The sequence below is a fragment of the Dipteris shenzhenensis genome, chromosome 3 (genome assembly GCF_047967505.1).
Source record: "Dipteris shenzhenensis isolate YYH24624 ecotype China chromosome 3, Dip_SZ_1.0, whole genome shotgun sequence".
In the NCBI taxonomy this organism is placed as follows: Eukaryota; Viridiplantae; Streptophyta; class Polypodiopsida; order Gleicheniales; family Dipteridaceae; genus Dipteris; species Dipteris shenzhenensis.
In genome coordinates, this window is record NC_141598.1 from 52593809 (window position 1) to 52605616 (window position 11808).

Genomic DNA, 11808 nt, shown 5'->3' on the forward strand with positions numbered 1-11808 from the left:
TTACTGGGACATATTGTCTCATCTGAGGAGGTCAAGCCTGACCCTGAGAAGGTAGAAGCTATCCTCAAGCTCTCCCCGCCAACAACCAAACGTTAGGTATGCTCATTTGTCAATCTAGCAGGATACTATCACTGCTTCATTGATCAATATACTGCTTTGGCGTGGCCCATGACTATGCTATTAAAAGATGGAGTTGATTTCTCTTGGAATGAGGATTGTGATCATGGGTTTGTACAAATCAAGAGTGCTCTGGCTTCAGAACCCATTCTACGCAATCTTGATTGGTCAAAGACTTTCTATATCAATCTTCGGTTTGGTGAGCACACTCTGGTGGGTATTCTTCTCCAGCAAGGGGAGGATCAGTTCATGTATCCCGTTCGATTTGCTTCTCGACAATTGCTCGAAAATGAATGACGCTACTTTGAGGCTGACAAGCATGCTTTTTCTTTGGTGTTCTGCATTGAGAAATTTAAGCATTATGTGGCTAAAAAGTCCATCATAATCTGCAGCAATAGTCTTGCAAAGCAGGTTCTTCAATCACCAAATCCCATGGGCCAATTGGCCAAATGGTTGGCAGTTTTACAAGAATATGATTTTTCTTTCAAAATTGTAGAAGGGGGTTGTTCTAACTTGAAGAATGCTTTTATTGATTTAGTGGAGTGCCTCAATGTAACCCTTGTGGCGGCCATAGAAGTTGGGGATCCCTGGTATGGTGGTATCTATAGGTTTCTGACCGCTTTTGCCTTTCCTCCAAAAAGTACTAGCTATGAGAGAAAGAAAATCCGTAGAGATAGTAGGCGCTACACTCTCTTTGATGGGGTGTTATACCGTCAAGGCCTGGATGGGGTACTAAGTTGGGCCATTGATGCAAATGAAGTACCTAAGGTATTGAAGCATTATCATGCTGGATTTTGTGGAGGCCACTATGCCAGTGACTATACAGCTAAGAAGATTTTACATGCTAGGTACTATTGGCCCACCTTGTTCAAGGATGTCACTATGTATTGCAAAACTTGTGAACCATGCCAATTCTTTGGTAGAGAGGATTTGCGTCCTAGGCAGCATCACCCAGTGATGGCCATCCATTTGTTTCAGAAGTGGGGAATAGATTTTGTTGGGCCCCTACCCATGATTGCCCGCAAAAAGAAGTATTTTTTAGTAGCCACTCAATATGTCACTAAGTGGGCTGAAGCTATCGCCCTCCTCACTGCAAATGGTAAGGAAGTTTCAAATTTCATATTTGAACGTATCTGCACAAGGTTTGGGACACCCATGGAAATAGTATCTGACCATGGGAGTCCATTCTTAGATGAAGCAGTGGAGTTGCTCATGGATCACATGGGTATTGATCACTGCACTTCTAGCATCTATCATCCAGCGTCCATGGGAGAAACGGAGCAGACCAATGGCATCCTTTGTAAATCCATGGGAAAAATGGCCACAAGAAACAAGAGCCAGTGGGATCAGAAGGTCACTGAAGTTGGTGTATGGTACTGAGGCATTTTTACCACTAGAGATAGAGATTCCGGATTGGCATGAGAACAGAGGATGACAGAAGATGAACATGTAGAGGCCAAGTTGGTACAACTTGAAAAGTTAGATGAAACCTGACGCCTTGCACTACATCAAATAGAGATCCAAAAGAATCGACAAAAGGCCTGCTTGGATGCTAAAATTCACAAGGGATGGGAAAGACACTTTGCTAAGGGGGATGTTGTGCTTTACAGATTGGACCACCAAATGGATAAGAAGTTCCTGCCACTGTGGACTGGTCCATACAAAGTCATCAAGGAATGTAGCAATGGGTATGTACAAGTTCAGGAGCTGCATGAGCCATATGGCAAGAAGGTGATCAACAAGCATTGTCTCAAGCCCTTCTTTGTGCGTGATGGTCCCAGGCATGGAAATGTTGTGCATTCCCTGCCTGGGGGGGGAACTGTTATGGATAAATTTGACCAAAGTAAAAGGCATAAATATGTGTGTGTGCTTGTATGTGTGGCAATAGTATAATAAAATATGGTGTGCATAAGGCCCAGGGTTGAGGTGGCAGGGCATGACCATGTGCCACCCTTCCATGTAAGAGGACCCATAAGGTGTGTTGTACATAATCCATGGTAGTAATAATATAAAATGATAAGGTGGCATGGGTTCTCCATGCATCACCCCTCCACCTAGGCGGTCCCATGCCTGCATTTAGTGAGATATGGCCCAAGGATCATGGGAGAAGTAATATAAAATAGGTGGAGATGGATATTATATTGGATTATTCCCTCCATGTAGGATAGGCCCATGTCAGGGGGATGTAGAAAGTCCAAGAATGCAAGTTAAATAATGGGAAAGTAGGATGAGGTGGCAAGATTCCTTGTGCCAACCCTCCACTTGTCCTCCTAGACGTTTGAACGTATTATAAAATTGGGAAGAGACCAAGGGAGTATCTTAGACTTGGGATATGGGGGTCGATGTATGTGGAAAAATGAGGCAAAGGGTTGTCGCACACAATTGAGAGTGTGTAACTGCCTAGCCCACATGGGACACTCTTCCACGCACAACATGTATGTGGGAGGATGCATTTATTGGGAGAGACCCCCTCTCTTGGCTATAAAAGGAGGGGGCTATTCCTTGATGGAACAAGCTCATTCTTGTAAAGCCACCTAGCTAGTACTTTGATTTCCCCCCCCATCTTTCCAATAAAGCATGACTCTCTTCCCTTGATGTCTCCATCTCTACATTCCACCTCCCATCATGTACATGCTCCTTTTCCCCCTCTTCCTTCCCCCTTGTGCCATAGCCCCTCTCTTCATTCCCACCGCTCTTAATCTTTTTTTCCCCACCTATGTTAACGCTTCTTCCCTCACGTTTCCTTTTCCTCCATGGCCCTCGAGCGTCGCCATGCCTAGCGTCTAGCCTCATGCCTCAAATTTTTTCTAGTTAATAACACCAATAGGGTAAATAGTGTGATTGATAAGAAACCAGTACCAATAAGGTAAAGAGGGTCATATGTAAGAAACCAATACCACCAAATCCAAATGAGCAATTAATTTGGTTCATAAAGGGATTACCAATCATGTTGGATTCCAAGTTACGATGTAGCAAGTCGATGCATTAGATGTTGCTATTGCTATTAAAAATAGGGAATCGGAAATTTTCTTAAAATGGGGGTTTAGTGTGGGAGTAATATTATGTCACTCATGGTCTTATTAAAGAACCTTGGATACAGGTTACCACCTAGTATGATGACAGGACCTTATGGGTCAAGGGTAGTAGCTCAAAATCTTTATATGTGGAATGCTAGCATGGGTATGGGTAATTTGTGTCATATGGTGGGACAAGTGCAGGACTCAAATGTTGGAGTTTCTATACCTTAGGTAGCTATATCAGGTCCTATGTCTACCCCATAGACTTTGCCTTTAGCTCAATGTCCTATGAAAATTCATCCAATAAATCAGCTAGTCAACTAGTTATGGGAGTTATGCTAACTGCAGGCAACCAATTGGTGATGTTGGCTAGTGCAGCCCCTAATGTGGTTTCATCTAGCCCCAAGGTTGAGGATAAAGAAAGAACTTAGTGGTGCTATGGTCAACTTATTGCTATCAAAAACTTGGTCATATGAGCAAAGCATGTCCTAATACTAAGAAGCCACTAGTGTAAATAGTATTATATGGAGAATGTCATTGACAAGGTTATGTTGCGAAAGATTGTCCCCAAAGGAAAATGCATAAGTTGCAAGTAGACAAGGCCTCTACTTCTAAAGTAATTCATTTTATTTAATAGGAATGGCTTAAGGACATGGATACAAAGCTTCCTTTAGTCATGTTAGTTACCTTGCTGAAAAGCTAAGGTAGTTGGACCAACCATGCATGAAGAAAAACATGAAACTCCTATGTCCAAGGTATTAAGAAACTATTTGATCGAACTATTATCTCGAGTCAATCAACTATTTGATCCACCTATTATCTCACCTCAATTAAGGGAGAAAAATAAGGTTAGTTAGGATGAGGATGATGTAACCTCCGAAGACTTTGTATGGCACCCTACGGGGAAGATAGAAGATGAGTCGAAGTTGGTTAAGACATGTTATCCTCATCAAACGTTTTGGCAAGTATTGGGGTTGAATAACTTGGTCAAATCTTATGATTTTTTTGCTAAGTTAGAGCATATGAGATTAAACAATGATTAGTTACAATTTAAATATTTCCCCCAAATGTAGGCATGTGTTGTGTCCATCTCTAGTAAAGAGAAGGGACTTAGAAAATTTGTTGGTATTACCTCATGTAGTGGAAACAGGTGCTTCTACTGTGGAAGAAGAAGTAGAGAGTCATCCTTCAATATCTACATATAAAAAATCCATGTGTTAGTCCAACTTGTGGTGTACAACATATAGTGCATTATAGAGAATGCACGTAGAAAAAAAAAAGACAAAACCACCACCCCCTTTGAGAGAGTCTACAGACATGATATCAGGAGTAGTCCCACTTGACCCCATCACCTTGTGGGGGTAGAACAATTCCCTTGGCAAGTCCTTGGATCAAGCTTAGGAGAAGAGTGGAAAAATACCTCTCAAGTCCTAATTAGTTAAAACAGCTTGATGGGCTAAAATAACCATTATTAAGTGGTAATGGCTATATTGTTTCTAGTAAAGTTATTGTTACTCTTGGTAAAGATGATGACACTTGTAATATCATACTTGATACCACCGATATGGATGATGCTACTGGCAATACATTTTCCCACCACTTTTATCAGCAATAGTACTATATTCGCTTGTGATAAAACTAGCATATTAGTGGTAAAGGACTTTTTTCTATTGGTAAATTTACTGCTCTAGTGTTATTAGAAAAACTTATTGGTGGTATGTTGTTGATCTTCTATATTTTTGGACCGGTGAGGTTTTGCCATCATTGTGCACTGAGTCATTTTGTGAAAAAATGCTCATTAACATGAATCATGGAAAAAGTGCACATGATTACATAAATATTGAATCCTTGGATAAAAATATTTGGAAATTATGCCAATGTTGATGAGGATGTGGACCAATTGTCCCACTACAAGTTCTTTTTAAAGCGAGTCTAGCTTCAAAACAAGATGATCCATGTTTCTACACAGGTAGAGTCCTAGATTTTAATGGCACATTGAGGTAAGATAATGGCTTGGGCTCATGTGTTTTTGACACATTCTCACAAGGAGGTGGTCAGGATGCACACTCGATGCACATACGAGGCACATACCAAATGTACATTAGTGATTGGAGATTTTTTTTTTTGTGCTATAATTTCTTATAGGAGAAGTTGTTCAATCTAGTAGGGTTGAAAGGTCATATGTGTCTTTAGATTGTTCATTGCATTAGAGAAAGTTCGAACTCAGAAAGGGAATCATGAGGACTTGATTAGGGAAATGGTGAGTCTCCTAATCCTCAAATGAAAATGGCATGATAAGATGCAATTAGTGTGAAATTTTTAGAAGTATTCATGAGACGTGGGGTGTGTCATATATGAACGAATGGTATAGATGCAGTGGTGGTTAATATAAGGGTGCAAAAATACTAGGGATTGTGATTTATTGGATCATTCTAGTCCAACTAAGGGTGAGCATTAGGTGCCTTTTCTCACCTTTAGACCTCATCTGCATCCAAGGGCACACCTAAGGTACCTATTCCTCACCTTTGGATCAAATTGTTCCTCCAAGGGCTCATATGGCCCTATTTAATGCGCAACTAGCCATGGAGATTTGAAATCTGATTGGATGGCTCACGATTGGTGCCACACATCCACAGTCAGATTGTGAGTCCATTCAAGGGCACGTGTGAGGCATCTTTTTCTCACCCTTGGGATCATCTCAATCTAAGGGTACGCATTGCGTGGCCTTTACTAGCCTTAGGATGTGGAGTACATCCAAAGGTTGGTGGTTGCCTTTTGTATTAAAGTGTTAGCACTACGTACCATCAGCCACACATCTAGGCCATTGGATCACCATAGAGATCTAATGTATGGGATAGGACTACACCAAGGTGCAAGGGCACAGTGCCACATACCACATTTTTAAGGGTAGGATTCATTTGCATTCATGTGAAGCCACCTTTGATGTTCTTGCATGATCCAATGGCCTCCATCTTTGATGTTCCTGCAGGTTTCCTCCCAAAACCTTTACCAAAGTGAACATAGGTGACATCGGTAATGTCAATCATCCCACCAATCAAAGGAGTTTCAAAACTCTCCAATTTTTAATGCACAAGCCTTCCTATTGGCCAACTCCTTAATCTTAAAAATTAAGGGTGTAATGCAAGAGGCTCTTTGTGAGTCCAAAGTTCCCCTAATGTTTGTGCTTGTGGAGTATCACATTCATGTTGGTGAAGTATCCAATGCCACATCTCTAGATGTAGCTATAATAGTTATAGATCCTGTTGAGGAGAGCGTGAAAGCAGAGGCAGTTGAAGTAGTTGGGTCAAATGATGAGTATTTGGGAGTGTTTCTAGAGATGTGGCTAGATCTTGAGGATGTTATCATGTAGACAAAGCTAGAGTAGGTGTGAAAAATTGAGCTGAGTAGCAAAAAAACTGCATCTATGATGAGATCAGGGACTCATCAAAGCTGTTGATGTCCACATTGTTGACATAGAAGTTACCTACAATAAGATGGGAGGATGTAGCAAAAGGAAAGAATTTTGAGTAGACCCCATGTGAAAAGAAATTTCTCTCCATGCCTTTTTAAGATGCCCCATTGATGTTGTGGCTAGTATTGGGTGTTCAAGTGTAGGAGAATCAAGTTTGATTAGTAGTGGTTGGATACAATTGGTATGGAAGAGGCTTGAAACTATTGTATTGTGGAATGGGATATTACATCCCATGAGCCCATGGATTAGTTGTAAGAAGACGTTATGGATTGGAAAGCACAACACAGAGAGGACCCTATTTAGGTCGGTAGCCTAGAGAGGCAAGTTGCAGGGCTATCAACAAATTTGGCTAGAGCTCATTGGCCATATTTACTCAGCAAGGGATGGAAGCCATATCTCAAGAGAAGGTCTGAGTCATGGAGAGATTTAAGGATTATATTATAGAGAGTTCCAATTGGGCTAGGTTCTTAGAGTACCATGTGAAAGGATATGTAGATCCCTCAATATCAATTGTCATGTTTGATGGCCATATGCTTTCAGACTGGCAGGATTCATTCACAATAGATATTTTTTAGTTATGGGGTTAGTACCTGAGGAAGTTGGAAGTTATTGTTGGAGTCTAGCTTGGCTATGAGGGAACTTCCATTTTGAACCATTGTGATATGGATCCAACAGACTTAGACGCATGAGTAGGGCAATGATGGGCATAAGAAAATTGCAGTTGAGTGGTCCAAGGTCCAAGCTTGTGTAGTCAAAGAAGTTAAGAGACCACACGTAGAACTCTAGTCTACTAGTGAAAGTATTGCTCAAATTTATTGAGTTTTAGGAAGCAGAATTGGCAAAGTCCAAGTCAAACAGCACATAGCACACAATTGAGTCTCCTTTGCTAAGTAATCAATACAACTTGGGTATCGATTGAGTTGTTTGATATAATGGGGTGCTCATCATCTAAAAGTGTCACCTACTAGATGTTGGGAGAGAATTTTTTGCTTTGTAACAATTTTTGGATCATACAAACAATGAGTTTATGTCTATGTGGACATCAACCTAGGAAAATTGGGCTAAACATGAAAAGAAAGTCAAAGAGTTGCTGGCTAAAATATGCTCTCTAAAGTCTTGGGGGCTTGCTAGCTATGTGGATGTTGGCTCATGAGGATTCGGATGAAGATGAAAAGAAAGTCAAAGAATTACTGGTTGAACTACATTCTCTGAAGTCTCAGGGGAATGTGGTTGAAATAGAGTCTCTGAAGTCTTGAAGGGCCTATTAGCCAAGAGGAGGAAGGTACTAAAGAACTGTGTAAACAAAGTCACGATGGTGGAAGAACAATGTGTGGAAAAGATGAAGTGTATACTGTGATGATGACAACAATATTGTGGGAATAGCCAAGAGGTTGTATAAGGCTGATGTATTTGCACATGAACTAATATTCAAAAATTGTGACTTTACATGGGTAGCATATATGTGCAAGAAGTGTGGAATTGTCCTACATCTGACAGAGATTACTCTACCAAGTGTCACTAATGTGATGAGCTATTTTATGATTGCCTCAACTCTCACCATCCTATAAGTGTAGTACAAATGAACAAAAATACATGACTATTACGATTGAAAACCTAGCAAAGCAATTAATATGATGAATTTCTTGAATGTTGAACTATGTTCCTCATAGATGGACCAAAGTTTTGGTAAAGATTAATGACTCCTTAACTCTCATTTTGGAGTCGGTGTAAATTGGAGAGCAATATGTAACGAAAAGACACCTTCACCATAACATGCCCATGGACGAATATGAAGACATTAATTCAAGCTTGTGGATCTCCATAACATGAAAGCATTAAATTAAACCAAAGATTCAAAAGAGTCTAATTTTGTATTTTGGGTGGAGTGGTTCTTAACAGAAGAACCTAATAAACTAGACGGAAAGATGAAGAAGAAATTGTTGAAACTAAGAGGATAGAGTGATGTCGTAAACTTGAGATTGGTTAGGGTAGAAGAGGCCAAAGTGGCGTTCATAAGGAGGGCCAGGTTTATCATCTTCGTTGAAGAAGGCAAATAAGAAGGTCTGCAAGGGGCCTGGGCGCCTGGGTGTTCCCTCTCCGACGTGCCTCACTACGTTGGAGCTGAACATCTGCGCGTTGGCTATCGTCGCCGCCTCATCTCCACTCGATGGCCACCCCGTTTCTGTCACAATTATCGGTACGTTTGGAAATCCCACTGCTTCCATTGCTGCCACAAACGTATCCACCTGCGCATCGAACAAATTGGTGTAGTGAAGCCCATCTCCTGCGTCTTCTATCCCCTTTGCTCCGTCAGCTAGTAGCGCATAGCCTAGGTCGATCTGCTCCGGTGTGCTTCTGTATGCAAAAAATGGGTAGACGTTCGCCATGAAGGACGAGTCGGTCTCCGAGAGAAACTGCAGAATGGACGCCATGTCTGCTTCCATCGAGCTCTCGAACCTGCCCTTCGAGGGCGGGAATGAATCCTCTGCCAGAACGGATGCGGAATGCGTCGTGGAGATTTTGATGCTTGCGTCGAGATTCAAGGTCCTGAGCGAGTTATACAGATTTTGCATGGCGGGAAGCAGATTGATCCGATACTCCGGGATGTCGCAGATCTCGTTGCCAACCGAGATGAAAGTAATCTCGACATCATTTTGTCTTTGATTGAGTATGTTGGTTGTAATCCAGTAATGGGCTGCGTCTTTGCTCGTAGCCATGCTATACAAAAGCTGGTTGGGCACGCCCACGATCAACCTGATGCCGGAGCCCGCAAATGCATCGAGCACCTCGGCGTCTGCATCAAAAATCCTGACATCACTAACATTTTTGGACTGGAGAAGGGCCACGACTTCCGGTGGCGATGGCAAATTGTCGGCGATGCGCCCATAATTCACTCCCACGGTAGAGCCTGCAGCAAACCAACCACCAACACCAGGAACGCCGAGTGGACCATCAAATTCAGCCAATGCTGCGCTGTGTGGAGCTCATTTTGAGCACGCTCCAACAGAATGAATGCAGAAAAAAAGAAATTAACGTGGAAAAGCCCGGCCCCGTGAAGCTCAATTCTGAGCCACAAGAAAAATCTGGACTCCAAAATAGCACAGAATTACCTGGTGAGCGTGTGTTGGACTCGACGGATTGAGAGCAAAGAATGGCATAACCGACTGTTAGGAAACACCATGGGATGCAGAAACAACTGCAGTCCTGCATCTTCTCAGAATCTAGACTCAAATTGAGGAGAGAGCAAGGTAGTTTCTATATAATCTTAGCGACAAGGTGAGTAGGAGATGGCACAGAGTTGAGGAGGTAACAAAGGCTAGACAAAGCTCAAAATCAAGATTCAAATTGATGAGAGAGAGAGAGCACAAGAAAGACGGCACAAAATCGGGGAGGTAAACAAAATCTAGACAAAGCTCCACTTACAAGACCCATAAGGTAGCAAAGTATAGCTCACTTGGAAGAAGGTGACTCCTAAAGCTTAAAAGATTCTCGAGAAAACAATGCTGCTCATGACAGAGTCCGCAAGAAGGTGGGAAGTAGATGGCATGTTAAAAAAGGAAGGTGAAAGGCGCCTCCATAACTTTAAATATGGGATGGTATATCTACCTCATGGTATACAAAGGTGGTAGGTCCCTTGCAAAAGAGGATGAAATCTTTGATTTTTATATATAATTACTTCAAACAAATAAATGAACTTATGGTTATGTTGAGATCTCCAAGATACGTTGTAGAAATCTCACCCAAAAAATTGTCTTTGCTAAGAGGATATAAACTCCACCTTTTGTCCATTATTTTCTATATGCTTACATCATCATGAATTGTCTTATGCATGCACCATGCACAACTTAGCTATCATCTTATTCTTAAATTATAATTCTTTATAAATAAAGCAATTAGAAGGCACCTTATCCTTGGGAGTGAACCTAGCATAAGAGATCATTTGCGCATTATCCTTAAACTTGAAGCCTTTGTTATTTCTAGTATCATTTTCAACTCCTATGAAGATAAATCTATTTTGTCACAGTATCTTGTATCTTTGCTTCCATGAACTTCTCTACTAGAAAATATTCCATCAAGTTCACCCTTCTCCGTTTTTGTTAAAGATGATTCTCTTTGGATTAGATAAGAGCACCATTTCCCAGATCTTAATTGGGCTCTTAGCTTATTTTGATAATGGTGCTTGGGATCTCGTATGCAACGGATATGGATCATGTAAGCAAGCAAGAAATACATCAAAGTTACCTCTTGTTTCCATTTCCTTTTTGGGAAAAATCCTAGGGAAGTTCATTTTCTCCTTCACTTAACATATTCAATTACTTTGAACACATTCCACTGAACTCATCAATTATAATCCTCTTCATTAAATCCCCACAACCATGACAGAGAAACCTTATCACACTTCACACATTTTAGTTTGATGGCTACATCTATCTCATCAATGTCTACTGTGATACCAAAATTTTATATTTTATATTTGGCAAATGTTAGTAATGTTTTCTTCTATGTTTGATAAGAGTTTGAGTATCAAGTGATAGCCTAGCGGCTCTCACTTATTTTTATTTTCTAAGATATTGTATAGGATTGAGAGGATGAGTGGAGTGAATCAGTTTAAATACCATAGGTATGAATTATGAATACCTTAGTATGGGGTGAGAGTTATTTGTGTGTGGGATATTATTTTTAGAAAATAGGAAGAGGGAGTCATATAAAGAGGTGGGCTCATGTCCATGTGTTCCAATAATATAAGAGAGGCCACATGCCAAGCATGTGGAAGGCATGTGGAGGAGTGTGGAGTCAAGAGGAATCCTTCTAGAATTCCCATGTGGAAGAAGGAGGATGTGGACATATGGAAAAGAGAGGGTCCCTATGGGCTCCATGTGGGGAGACTCTTGACTTTCTCAATATTTTAAGAGTCTTGAGCATCTTTTGATGGGACACATGGCAAGAGTAGCCAAAAAGGACATGGATGGTGACATACGGGCTTATGTGATTGATGGGGAAAGGAATGTACAGGCAGCAATTGTAAATGGGTGAAGGAGGGTGACAAAATCTCTATAAAAGGAGCCCTCCTCTCCCTTGTTCATCATCTCTCCACCATTAGGCCTCATGTTGCTATAGCTCTAGTCTCCTTAAGCCTCTTCCATGAGCCTTCTCTCCCTCTTGTAGATATTCTCTTATGTAGACTCTTGATTCCATCTCTCT

General features: G+C 41.2%; 1 pseudogene across 1 annotated transcript; it reads right to left on the reverse strand.

Annotated features, from left to right (window-relative positions):
* Positions 1-8500: 8500 nt before the first annotated feature.
* On the reverse strand, positions 8501-9816 carry LOC147903990 (glucan endo-1,3-beta-glucosidase, acidic isoform pseudogene; annotated as a pseudogene). Its single transcript, XR_015540748.1, has 2 exons — positions 9717-9816; positions 8501-9514 (listed from the first exon to the last, which is right to left on the reverse strand). The product of XR_015540748.1 is annotated as a glucan endo-1,3-beta-glucosidase, acidic isoform pseudogene (transcript).
* Between the last annotated feature and the right edge of the window lie 1992 nt (positions 9817-11808).